Source organism: Lolium rigidum, chromosome 1 (genome assembly GCF_022539505.1).
Source record: "Lolium rigidum isolate FL_2022 chromosome 1, APGP_CSIRO_Lrig_0.1, whole genome shotgun sequence".
NCBI classification, from domain to species: Eukaryota; Viridiplantae; Streptophyta; class Magnoliopsida; order Poales; family Poaceae; genus Lolium; species Lolium rigidum.
The window spans coordinates 6,204,062-6,216,850 of NC_061508.1; positions in this window are offsets into that span (position 1 = coordinate 6,204,062).

The window sequence follows — 12,789 nt, forward strand, 5'->3', positions numbered from 1 at the left end:
GGCGTCGGTGTCCAGGTGTAGCCGGAGAGGTGGAGGAGGCGACGGAGAAGTGGCCGGAGGAACTGGCCGGAGATGAAGGAGAAGGTGGCCGGGTTGTTGAAGATGAAGAAGATGCTTGAGGGGCTGCAGGCCTTGGCGTCCTTGAGGAAATACAGGGTGGAGAGGGGGCTGCCGGGGTGCCTCACCTTGCTCAGGTGACGGCCATGGTGCTGGTGGAGGCCGGCGTTGAGCTGCAGGTTCGGTGGAGTTTGCTGCCGGGGGAGGAAGAGATGGTGGCGGCGGCTACACTTAGAGGAGGAGGAAGATGGAGGTGGTTAGGTAGGGTTTGGTCTGTAGTTGGTGCTGCTTAAGAGGGAGGCGGGGTGGCCGGTGGATGGAGAGAAAGAGGTGGCGTGGAGATCACGGGGAAAACATGGCCCGATATGGTCATGCCTCTCACATGTAAAGGGAGAGAGAGGAGGTACGTATGGCTATTTTTGGTGTAGATGGGCCGGTGTGAGAAGAGAGATGGGTCAAGGTTTGGCTTTGGCTTTTATTGTAACATCACAAGTGGTGAGATGAAACAAGAGAGAGGGAAGAAGAACAAACACATAGAAAAATAGAGCAACAAAAACCAAAATGCAATTTTATTAAAAACCAAAGGTGACATGATATGACATGCATGATGCAAGGATGATGCATAAACATGGAAGGTAAAGAAGGTAGCTCACTTGGGATGTTACAAACGCCCCCGCTTGAAGGAATCGCGCCCCGAGATTCTCAGGAAGAAGAGAAAAAGGACGGGTACTCGGAACGGAGTTGATCTTCCCGCTCCCAAGTTGCTTCTTTATCGGAATGGTGCGACCACTGCACCTTGAGGAACTTGACAGAGTTGTTGCGAGTTCGGCGTTCAGCTTCATCAAGAATCCGAACGGGATGCTCTTTGTAGGAGAGATCTTCTTGGAGGTCGATGGACTCGTGATCAACTGCACGGCCCGGATCTTTGAAGCACTTCTTGAGCTGTGACACGTGGAAGACATCGTGCACTTTTGAGAGCTTCTCAGGAAGTTCAAGGAGGTAAGCGACTTCACCACGCTTTGCTAGAACCTTGAAGGGACCAATGTATCTTGGCGCCAGCTTGCCTTTGATACCGAAGCGATGAGTGCCCCTCATAGGAGTAACACGAAGGTAGGCTTGATCACCAGGATGATATAACATATCACGGTGCTTGCTATCATAATAGCTTTTCTGCCGAGATTGTGCTATCTTGAGATTGTCACGAATGATTCGCACCTTTTCTTCAGCCTCGTTGATGACATCGGGGCCAAAGATTTGCCTTTCACCAGTTTCAGACCAGTTCAGAGGTGTTCTGCATTTGCGACCATAGAGAGCTTCGAAGGGGGCCATGCCCAAACTGGCTTGATAACTGTTGTTGTAAGAGAACTCAGCGAATGGAAGACATTCTTCCCATTTCATGCCGAAGGAGATAACACAGGCACGGAGCATGTCCTCGAGAATCTGATTGACTCTTTCGACTTGCCCACTCGTTTGCGGATGGTAAGCTGTGCTGAAGAGCAGATTAGTTCCCATAGCTTTCTGAAAGCTAGCCCAAAACCTGGAAGTGAAGATACTTCCGCGATCGAGCTTATTTCCAAGGGAACACCATGAAGAGAGACGATCTTTCGTTGTGTAGAGCTCAGCCAACTGACTAGCAGATATTGTCTCTTTGACAGGAAGGAAGTGAGCAACCTTGGAAAGACGGTCGATCACCACGAAGATAGCATCATTGCCTTTGCGAGACTTTGGAAAACCAGTTATGAAGTCTATCTCAATCTTATCCCATTTCCACTCAGGAATCTTCAGGGGTTGGAGGACACCGGCAGGTCTCTGATGTTCTGCTTTAACACGGCGACAGACATCACACTCTGAGACATAGCGAGCAATATCACTTTTCATCCTAGTCCACCAATAGGTAGACTTGATGTCGAGATACATCTTTGTGCTGCCAGGATGGATAGAAAGAGGAGTGTCATGAGCTTCTTTGAGAATGAGGCTTCTCAGGTTTGAATCCTTTGGAACAACGATTCGACCTTGGAAGAAGAGAGTTCCTTGATCATCGATAGAGAAGGACTTGTACTTGGGCTTGTGCATGTTCTCTTTGATGTTTTTGATACAACCATCTCTTAACTGTCCGGTTCGTATCTTATCTTCAAGAGTTTGCGTGATCACCAAGTTTGCAAGGTAGCCTTGGGGAACAAGCTCAAGATTCAATTTCCTGAATTCTTCATAAAGAGCAGGTTGACTTTCTTGAATCATGAGGTTGTTGCAATAGGACTTGCGACTAAGGGCGTCAGCCATGACATTAGCTTTGCCTGGAGTGTAGCTGATAGACAGATCAAAGTCCTTGATGGTTTCCATCCATCTCGTTTGACGGAGGTTCAAGTTGGGTTGTGTGAAGATGTATTTGAGACTCTTGTGGTCGGTGAAGATCTCACATTTGTTGCCCAACAAGTATTGGCGCCATGTTATTAAAGCATGTAACACGGCTGCAAGCTCGAGATCATGTGTGGGATAGTTGAGTTCATGCTTTTTCAACTGACGAGAAGCATACGCCACAACTTGACGTTCTTGCATGAGGACAGCGCCTAGCCCTTGAAGACAGGCATCACAGAATATCTGGAAAGGCTTAGAAGTATCTGGAAGAACAAGGACAGGTGTGGAAGTGAGCTTCTGCTTGAGGAGGTCAAAGCTTGCTTGGCATTGAGGAGACCAAATGAACTTCTTGTCTTTCTTCAGGAGATCTGAAAGAGGCTTGGCGATCTTGGAGAAATTTTCAACAAAGCAGCGACAGTAACTTGCCAAACCGAGGAAACTTCTCACTTGCTTGACATTCTTCGGAGGAAGCCATTCAACGATTGCCTTCACTGTTTCAGGATTGACAGCGATGCCTTTTCCAGAAATGACATGGCCAAGATAGACGACTTGAGGAAGCCAAAATTCACATTTAGAGAACTTGGCATAGAGGCGATGTTCACGAAGCTTCATGAGGATGAGGCGAAGATGCTCTTCATGCTCCTCATTGGACTTGGAGTAGACAAGGATATCATCAAGATAGACCACCACAAACTTGTCGAGGTACTCCATGAAAATGTAGTTCATCAACCGAGAGAAAGTGGCAGGAGCATTAGTGAGGCCAAAGGACATGACGGTGTATTCATAGAGGCCATAGCGAGTTTTGAAGGCTGTCTTGGGTACATCCTCCTTGCGGATTTTGATTTGGTGATAACCACTTCTCAAATCCATCTTAGAGAACACGATTGCACCCGCAAGTTGATCAAAGAGCTCATTGATGCGAGGAAGAGGATATGTATTCTTGATCGTTTTCTCATTGAGAGGGCGGTAGTCAACCACCAATCGATCAGTTTTATCCTTTTTCTTGACGAAGATGGTAGGACATCCCCATGGAGAAGTGCTTGGCTGAATGAAACCAAGTTTTTGCAACTCATCAAGCTGCTTCTTGAGTTCAGCCAACTCATTTGGACCCATTTTGTAAGGCCGCTTTGAGATAGGAGCTGTACCAGGCTCTAGTTCAATGACGAACTCAACAGCCCTGTCAGGTGGCATACCCGAAAGTTCTTCAGGAAAGACATCGGGAAAGTCGCAAACCACCGGTATAGATTCAAGCTCAGGAAGAGAGCTAGGATTCAAAGCGAAGAGCTGAACGGAAGGTGTCTCAGAAGGTGAATAGACTATGTGGCCTGTCGAAGTAGGAAGAGAAACTGAATGCTTGGCACAATCTATAACAGCTTTGTTGGCCTTCAACCAATCCATGCCGAGAATGACATCAATGTCTGAACTGCCGAGAGCTATGAGTGAAGCAAGAAACACATAGCTTCCGATGAGAATTTGATTCCCATGGCTTATCTTGGAAACTGTCAACTGCGCTCCCGGGGAGTTCACCGTGAGGTTATTGGGCAAAGGAACCATAGGTAACTCATACCTTTGAACAAAACTTGAGGAGACAAAAGAAAGTGCCGCTCCTGTATCAAACAGAACTTTTGCTGGGATCGAGTTCACAGGAAGAACACCAAGCACGATGTCAGGTGCCCTTTTAGCTTGAATAGCTGTGACATTGTTCACCCATACACTTCTCGTACCAGGCTTATTGTTATAGTTGAAAGCCTTTGAAGGTTGTAGAGACTTGTTCTGATAGCAATTGCGTGAAGTGTGTCCTGGATCACCACACTTGAAGCAAACTTTTGCAGAAGGGCGAGTACCCATTGGTCTTGCCCGAGCTTCAGAACTAGGCCTTTGCTGAGCATCAACACGGTGACTTTGCTTAGCTTGATTGCCAGACCTTTGATGAACTTGAGAGCCCCTTGGAACAACAACAGGGGTGGGAGGGCGGGAAACAAAACCACTCGGTTCAGGCATGTAGGTGGGTTGTGCAGGAGCAGCATAAGGAACCCAAATCCTACGTTTCCGAGGAGGCATAGCAGTTGCTGAGGAAGAAGCTGCTTCACGAGAGCGCTTACGAGACTCTTCTAGCATTGCACGACCATACTCTTCTTGGAGCGCTGTGTTAACGAGCTCCTCGAAGGTATTGCACTTGACCAAGAGTATAGCATACTTGATCTCTGGGTTCAGGCCTTTGCGAAACATGGCTTGCTTTTTGGCATCTGTAGATACCTCATCTCCAGCATAACGAGCCAGTTTTAAGAAAGCATCTCTATAAGCCAGCACAGTGTTGCTGCCTTGAGAAAGGTTGCAGAACTCTTCACGCTTTCTCTCCATGATGCTGTCAGGGATGTGATGACGCTTGAAGAGTAGCTGAAACTCATCCCAGGTAATGTTTGCAACTGGTGCTTTCATCAGCAGATGATTGTCCCACCATGCGGCTGAGACTCCACGAAGAAGATAAGTCACATAAGGAACACGGTCCTCATCAGCCACATGTGCCACACTGATAGTCTTGTTCATCTCGCGTAACCAATCATCAGCATCAATTGGCTCTGCGGTGACATCAAAAGTGCGCGGGTTGAGCTGGAGAAACTCCTGAATAGTGACACGTGCATTGCCACCATTGATTCTGTCTTGGCTTATCTGCATCTGATTTAGGACTTGCGCCATTTTAACCAGAGCTTGGTCCACTTCAGGTGGAGGATCATCTTCACCACTCTCCATTCTGAGTAAGGACACCAAGGTTAGCACAATCATGGATAATGAAAAACCCAATATTAGTGCTTAACGAGAACTTCAGAAGATAACAAGAGACATGACAAAGCTATCATCAATGTACAAGGATTCAAGCACACGAGAGCTATCCATAACATGTAGAAGGTTAGAACGATAGCAACAAGAATATTTCACCAATCATGCAAGATAGTGATATGTAGCTATACAAAATTTTAGCATTAACAAGTGTCAATAACTTGGGTCGTGTGGGCACTTGTTATGCATATTGGAAGAGAACAACAAGGAAAGAGCTGGACGAAGCAACTCCGGAGAAGGAAGGTTGACGTATGCACCGGAACAAAGAAGTGGTTGAGATAGCACCGAAATAACCGAGAGAGCATGTTAACATGAAAATACCAACATTGCAAAGGAACATATTATATGGTGGAGATTGATAACAGATGATATTGAAGCAACCATAGTACAGAAAAAAAAATTAAAAACACTTTTCCCTATGGCACTATGGTTTCCCCGAACACGTCCAAGCCTAGGTGAAACAAGATAAGAATAGAGTAAAACCGTTGCTCTTCCTCACCAGAGGGTGGGTGGGTGGGGTAAGAAATAAAAGCAGAATTCCTACTCTCGCGCACAATTTTCCTACGTAGCTACTAAAATATGAGTTTCTAGACACAACTTCGTCCGCTGCAAGGGGCTCCTAAAGGCAGTCCTGCTCTGATACCAAGTCTGTAAGCCCCAGGAGTAGGAAAACCCAGAGCGCGCAGGTACGAGGGGTTTATGTGCATGAGGTCACTACAAAGGACCGCGAGGTCGCCTTGCATTCCCAAGCTTATGGGTAGGCCAAGCAACAGCTCGACACGCCCATGCACACAACACCCACCTCATAGGCTCACGTTAGGCTTTCCAAGCCTGAGTGCTTCACCTTCCTGTGCACTTCACACATACACACACGGTGCACAGGATACAAGGGTAGAATACAGATTCAATATCACAACATGACCATCTATGACACAAAAGATGGAAATAAAGTTCATATATAGCAACGCTCTACTGAGCAAGATCCAAAAGACACGCAAAGGACACATGTCCCATCAATACATCATACATAGCGGAAGCAAATAGTCTGGGTACAGACAAGATCCAAATGGGACTAAGAGTCCTGAAGATAACCAAGCGGGGTTCCATAACCAACAAGCCACAGGCTGCTGCCTTAGGAACGATCCTGCTACGCAACGAAGTCGTCATCCGTGAACTCAAGGAAGTATCCTCCAGCGTACTCCTCATCATTTGTTGTACCTGTTTGTCGAAAAGCGGGTTCCGGAAAAAGAGGAAGAAAAACGAGGGTAAGTACCAAAGGCACATACTTGCGAGACTAGACCAGCTATGCTCGCTGGTGGGTGGTATAAACTTCACCCGGCTATATGTGGAGTTTAGCGGCAGCAAAGCAACTAACCAATAGAGACACGCTACAACATTCGCCTATTAGAGGTGAGAGAGCGCATAATCTAACAATTCTATACTCTGCAAACAAAACCCAGCCAATGTGATCCCCCTTCGCCAAGAGGTATTGCAAAGGCACACACACTTTTGAAAGAGTTTTATTGGCAAATTATTAGCAACATGAAATAAGGTGTAAGTTGTTCTATGATCGAGTTAAACATCTCCAAGTCGTCCATAACCGCGGACACGGCTTATCGATAAGATTTCACCCTGCGGGGATGCACTACTCGTACCCATACACGCATGTCCGACTCCACAAGCAAGGGTTTTGAGAAAACTTGCCAGCGAAAACCTCGCATCACAACCCCTCCCTTCACAACAGACCAAGTCCAAGAAGCCACCTATCTAGGTTAAATCCGTTTCAGAGCCCGATCGGAACTCAGATGCGGACCTAGCTGTTTGCGTCTACGGTTAAGAAGGATCAGAGCCCACTAGAGGATGACCTCTTAACAATACGTACCGCGCCTACGAGCGTGCAAGAGACAACAGGGTTACAAGGCACAAAAGGCTTCCCCAAAAAAATAACTCCATAACATCGGACCACAAAGAAACAAGCTTGCACGCCCGGGAGAAACAAAACGTTACGAACTAGTTGTGGCACTTGGACAATGGAAGCAGTTCCGGTAATAGGTCGAGGGGGGTCCCAGTGAAACCTCCCACGTGTGGTTAGTGCGCTCAGTCTTGGATCAGAAAACAAGAACTCGTCCTAATTATAAAATTGGACACAAGTGAGCCATGGTAAAACCAAATATACAGTTGACCCACCGATGCCTCTTCTTATCCATTTTAATATTAACATTAGGTTGAGCCATGTTTATCTCCAACAACAAAATATAGCAAGTAAGACAACTACCCAACAAGATATCCCGAACATTTCGAGATATCAGCAAGACCCTAAACTCGCCTACGACTCGCAAAGCTGGCAAACATCAAACAACAGGTAGGGCGAGGAGGTGTAATTCGGATCATATAGGGTAACATGTGGAATAGGTCACGTGACACAACAGAATCGCAACACAGGGGTAGCAATAGATCAAAAGAGCATGAAAATGTAAAATAGGTGAAGGGGTGGGCTCGCCTGTCAAATCGGAAGAGGAAACACGAACGCGATCTTCAGGGGTGATGTAGAGGAACTCCTTCTCGAACTGCTCGGCGTCGGTGTCCAGGTGTAGCCGGAGAGGTGGAGGAGGCGACGGAGAAGTGGCCGGAGGAACTGGCCGGAGATGAAGGAGAAGGTGGCCGGGTTGTTGAAGATGAAGAAGATGCTTGAGGGGCTGCAGGCCTTGGCGTCCTTGAGGAAATACAGGGTGGAGAGGGGGCTGCCGGGGTGCCTCACCTTGCTCAGGTGACGGCCATGGTGCTGGTGGAGGCCGGCGTTGAGCTGCAGGTTCGGTGGAGTTTGCTGCCGGGGAGGAAGAGATGGTGGCGGCGGCTACACTTAGAGGAGGAGGAAGATGGAGGTGGTTAGGTAGGGTTTGGTCTGTAGTTGGTGCTGCTTAAGAGGGAGGCAGGGTGGCCGGTGGATGGAGAGAAAGAGGTGGCGTGGAGATCACAGGGAAAACATGGCCTGATATGGTCATGCCTCTCACATGTAAAGGGAGAGAGAGGAGGTACGTATGGCTATTTTTGGTGTAGATGGGCCGGTGTGAGAAGAGAGATGGGTCAAGGTTTGGCTTTGGCTTTTATTGTAACATCACAAGTGGTGAGATGAAACAAGAGAGAGGGAAGAAGAACAAACACATAGAAAAATAGAGCAACAAAAACCAAAATGCAATTTTATTAAAAACCAAAGGTGACATGATATGACATGCATGATGCAAGGATGATGCATAAACATGGAAGGTAAAGAAGGTAGCTCACTTGGGATGTTACAACCTATGGAAGAAGAAATTGTTGAATCTGAAAACTCGTTAGATGAAAAAGAGGAGGAGAGTGATGAACAAAAGTAGAAAGAATGGATTAGCTACCCATGTCTACCTTCTAATGAGAGTAACTCTTTATCTCTTACACTATTTGATTGTCCCCCATGCTTACCAAAGGAAGATGAATGTTATGTTCTTGTGGATTCGTTTCAAACATTTACTCTGAGTAAAACTTGTGATAATAATTATTGTACTGTTATCTATGATAATCCATGCTATTTTGATAAATCTTATGATAATCATTTATTTGTGCCTAACTTCGAAATGCATGGCACTAAAGAGTTTTTCTTAGAAAATATTTATGATAAAGCTCTAGATGATGGTCCTATATTGGTTGATAATATTAATTGTACTGCTATTGAAACGAGATTGGAGAGGTCTTGCATTTATCTCTAAGCCCCATACCTCTGATACGTCCAATTTGCATCACTATTTTATATCATAATTTGCTGTTATTCATTGATATATTTCATATTGGGACACAATACTTATGTTATTTCATCTATTTTGTATGTTTCATGATTATTTGGAGATCGAGCACCGGAGCCAGGATTCTGCTGGAAAAAGCACCGTCAGGATGCAATATTTCGGAAGATCAACTCGTGGAAGGAAGTTTTACAGAAACTCCTATTTTTCCAGATGACGGAGGAAGCCAGAAGGGGGAGCCAGCTGGACCCAAGGTGGGCCCACACCATAGGGTGGCGCGGCCCATGGCTTGGCCGCGCCACCATGTGGTGTGGGGCCCCCTCGGCCTCTTTCGCCTCCTTTTCTTCGCGAAACCCTTCGCCCCGAAGACCTAAGCCACAGAGGAATCCTCACGAAGGGTTACAGCCGCCTCTGCGGGGCGGAGAACACCAGAGAGAAAAGAGCTCTCCGGCGGGCAGGAATCCGCCGGGGAAATTCCCTCCCGGAGGGGGAAATCGACGCCATCGTCACCGCCATCGAGCTGGACATCATCTCCATCACCATCATCATCATCTCCACCATCATCACCGCCATCTCCACCGCTGGACATCGTCACCGCTGTAGCAATTTGGGTTTGATCTTGAGTGTTTGATAGGGGAAACTCTCCCGGTACTGATTTCTACTTGTTGTTTATGCTATTGAGTGAAATCATTGAACCAAGGTCTATGTTCAGATTGTTATTCATCATCATATCACCTCTGATCATATTCCATATGATGTCTCGTGAGTAGTTCGTTTAGTTCTTGAGGACATGGGTGAAGTCTAATTGTTAGTAGTGAACTATGGTTGAGTAATATTCAATGTTATGATATTTAAGTTGTGGTGTTATTCTTCTAGTGGTGTCGTGTGAATGTCGACTACACGACACTTCACCATTTATGGGCCTAGGGGAATGCATCTTGTACTCATTTGCCAATTGCGGGGTTGCCGGAGTGACGAAACCCGAGCCCCCGTTGGTATATCGATGCAGGGAGGGATCGCAGGATCTCGCAGTTTAAGGCTGTGGTTAGATTTATCTTAATTACTTTCTTGTAGTTGCGGATGCTTGCAAGGGGTATAATCACAAGTATGTATTAGTCCTAGGAAGGGCGGTACATTAGCACAGGTTCACCCACACAACACTTATCAAAACAATGAAGATTAATCAGTCGTATGTAGCGAAAGCACTAGACTAAAATCCCGTGTGTCCTCGAGAACGTTTGGTCATTATAAGTAAACAAACCGGCTTGTCCTTTGTGCTAAAAAGGATTGGGCCACTCGCTGCAATTATTTCTCTCGCATTTTACTTACTCGTACTTTATTCATCCGTTACATCAAAACCCCCCGAATACTTGTCTGTGAGCATTTACAGGGAATCCTTCATCAAAACTGCTTGTCAACACCTTCTGCTCCTCGTTGGGATCGACATTCTTACTTATCGAAGATACTACGATACACCCCCTATACTTGTGGGTCATCAAGACTATTTTCTGGCACCGTTGCCGGGGAGTGAAGCGCTATTGGTAAGCGGAATTGGTAAGGAAAACCTTTACTATTTGTGCTGATTTTATTTCTGCCTGCTGCTATAAGTCATTATGGAGAGATCTTCTCTTCAATTTCTATTTGGGAAATCTACTACTACTGCAACGGTAGTGGATGAGGCGCCAGGTGAGGAAGTAATACCATATAAAATACCTACGAAAATTATTGAACATGTTATGGATAACCGCTATGAAGGGAATGGAACTGTCCATCCTGGTGATCATTTACTGTTTTTGCATGAATTATGCGGGTTATTCAAATGTGCAGGTATTGCTATGAATGAAGTTAGGAAGAAACTATTCTCTATATCGCTGTCCGGTAAAGCGGCGCATTGGTATAAATTGCTGAAGAATGGTGATTCTCTTGATTGGGAGGACATTGTGCCTTTATTTTATTCCAAATTTTATCCTCCAAGTGAAATTCACAAAGATCGGAACCGCATATATAATTTCTGGCCTCATGATGGAGAGAGTATTGCCCAAGCTTGGGGGAGATTGAAGTCTTTAATGCTCAAATGCCCCATTCATGAGCTTCCTGGTAATATTATTATTGATAATTTCTATGCAAGACTTTCTTTTCAAGACAAGACCTTGCTTGGATACTTCTTGTTCCGGATCATTTACACGCAATAAAGAAGAGTTTAAAAGGGACCTTCTTGATCGGATCCAAGAAAATACTGAAGGTTGGGAGAACGACAAAGATAGAGAATCAGGTATAATTTATGATTATAAATGCATTGAAGCTTTTATGGATACTGATACATTTCGTAATATTAGTGCTACATATGGTCTTGATTCTCAAGTTGCTGCAAACCTTTATAAATCTTTTGCCTCTCATTATGAATTGCCTAAGAAGAATTTTGATAAGTATCATGAACCGTATAAAGATAAAATTGATTCATCTATTAATAAGTGTGTTGTAGTTGAAACTGCTGATCGTGTTATTCCTGAAGCTTATATTGAAAAAACTCATTTTCCTGCTAAAATGAGGGAGTACTCTGTTATAAATAGTGCGGTTCATAAAAGTGAAAAGAAATCTAGAGAACCTGAAGAACAAATAAAAGTTGAACCTGCTGTTGCCATAGTTAAAGATCTTGTGACTGAAAATGTAGAGGATGGTCATATTATTTTCTGTGAAGATGCTTCTAATATTGTTTCACATCCTAATAAACCCAAACAAGCTAGTGTTCCTATGCTATCTGTTAAAATTGGTGATCATTGCTATTATGGTTTATGTGATATTGGTGCAAGTGTTAGTGCTATACCTTATGAGCTATACACGGAGATTATGCACGAAATTGATTCTTGTGAACTTGAAGATATTGATGTGGTTATTCAGCTGGCTAATAGAGAAACTATTTCTCCAATTGGTATTGTTCGAGATGTGGAAGTTCTATGTGGTAAGATTAAATATCCCGCTGACTTTTTGGTACTTGGTTCTCCTGCTAGTGACTATTGTCCTATCATTTTTGGTAGACCTTTTCTAAATACTTGTGGAGCTATTATAGATTGCAAGAAAGAGAAAATTTTGACCAAATTTGCTGGTGAATCTTATGAGTTTAACTTCTCTAAATTTACTAAAACTCCTTATAAAGCTGATTTGCCCAGTAATGATTTTAAAATGGAGCAGTGTGCATCTATTGTTCTTGTTCCTAATAATCCTTTGCAGCAACATTTGGAGGATAGCGAGAGTGAAGTTTTTAGGAAAGAAAGAGATGAGCTTGAGGAGATTTTTCTTCGCCAACCTATTCTCAAGCATGATTTACCGGTGGAAGACTTGGGTACAACACCGCCACCAAAGGAAGATCCTGTTTTTGATTTAAAGCCTTTGCCTGATAATCTTAAATATGCTCATATTGATGATAAGAAAATATATCCTGTTATTATTATTTCTAAGCTTACGAGTTTGAAGAAGAAAGATTATTGCAAATATTGAAGAAACACCGAGGTGCTATTGGCTATACTCTTGATGACTTGAAGGGGATTTCTCCCTCTATTTGCCAACACGCCATTAATATGGAAGATGATGCAAAGCCTCGTTGTTGAACCTCGAGCGTCGTCTAATTCCCAAGATGAAGGATGTGGTAAGAAATGAGGTATTACGACTTCTTGAAGCTGGTATTATATATCCTATTGCTGATAGTAGATGGGTTAGTCCTGTGCATTGCGTTCCTAAGAAAGGAGGAATGACTGTTGTGCCTAATGATAAT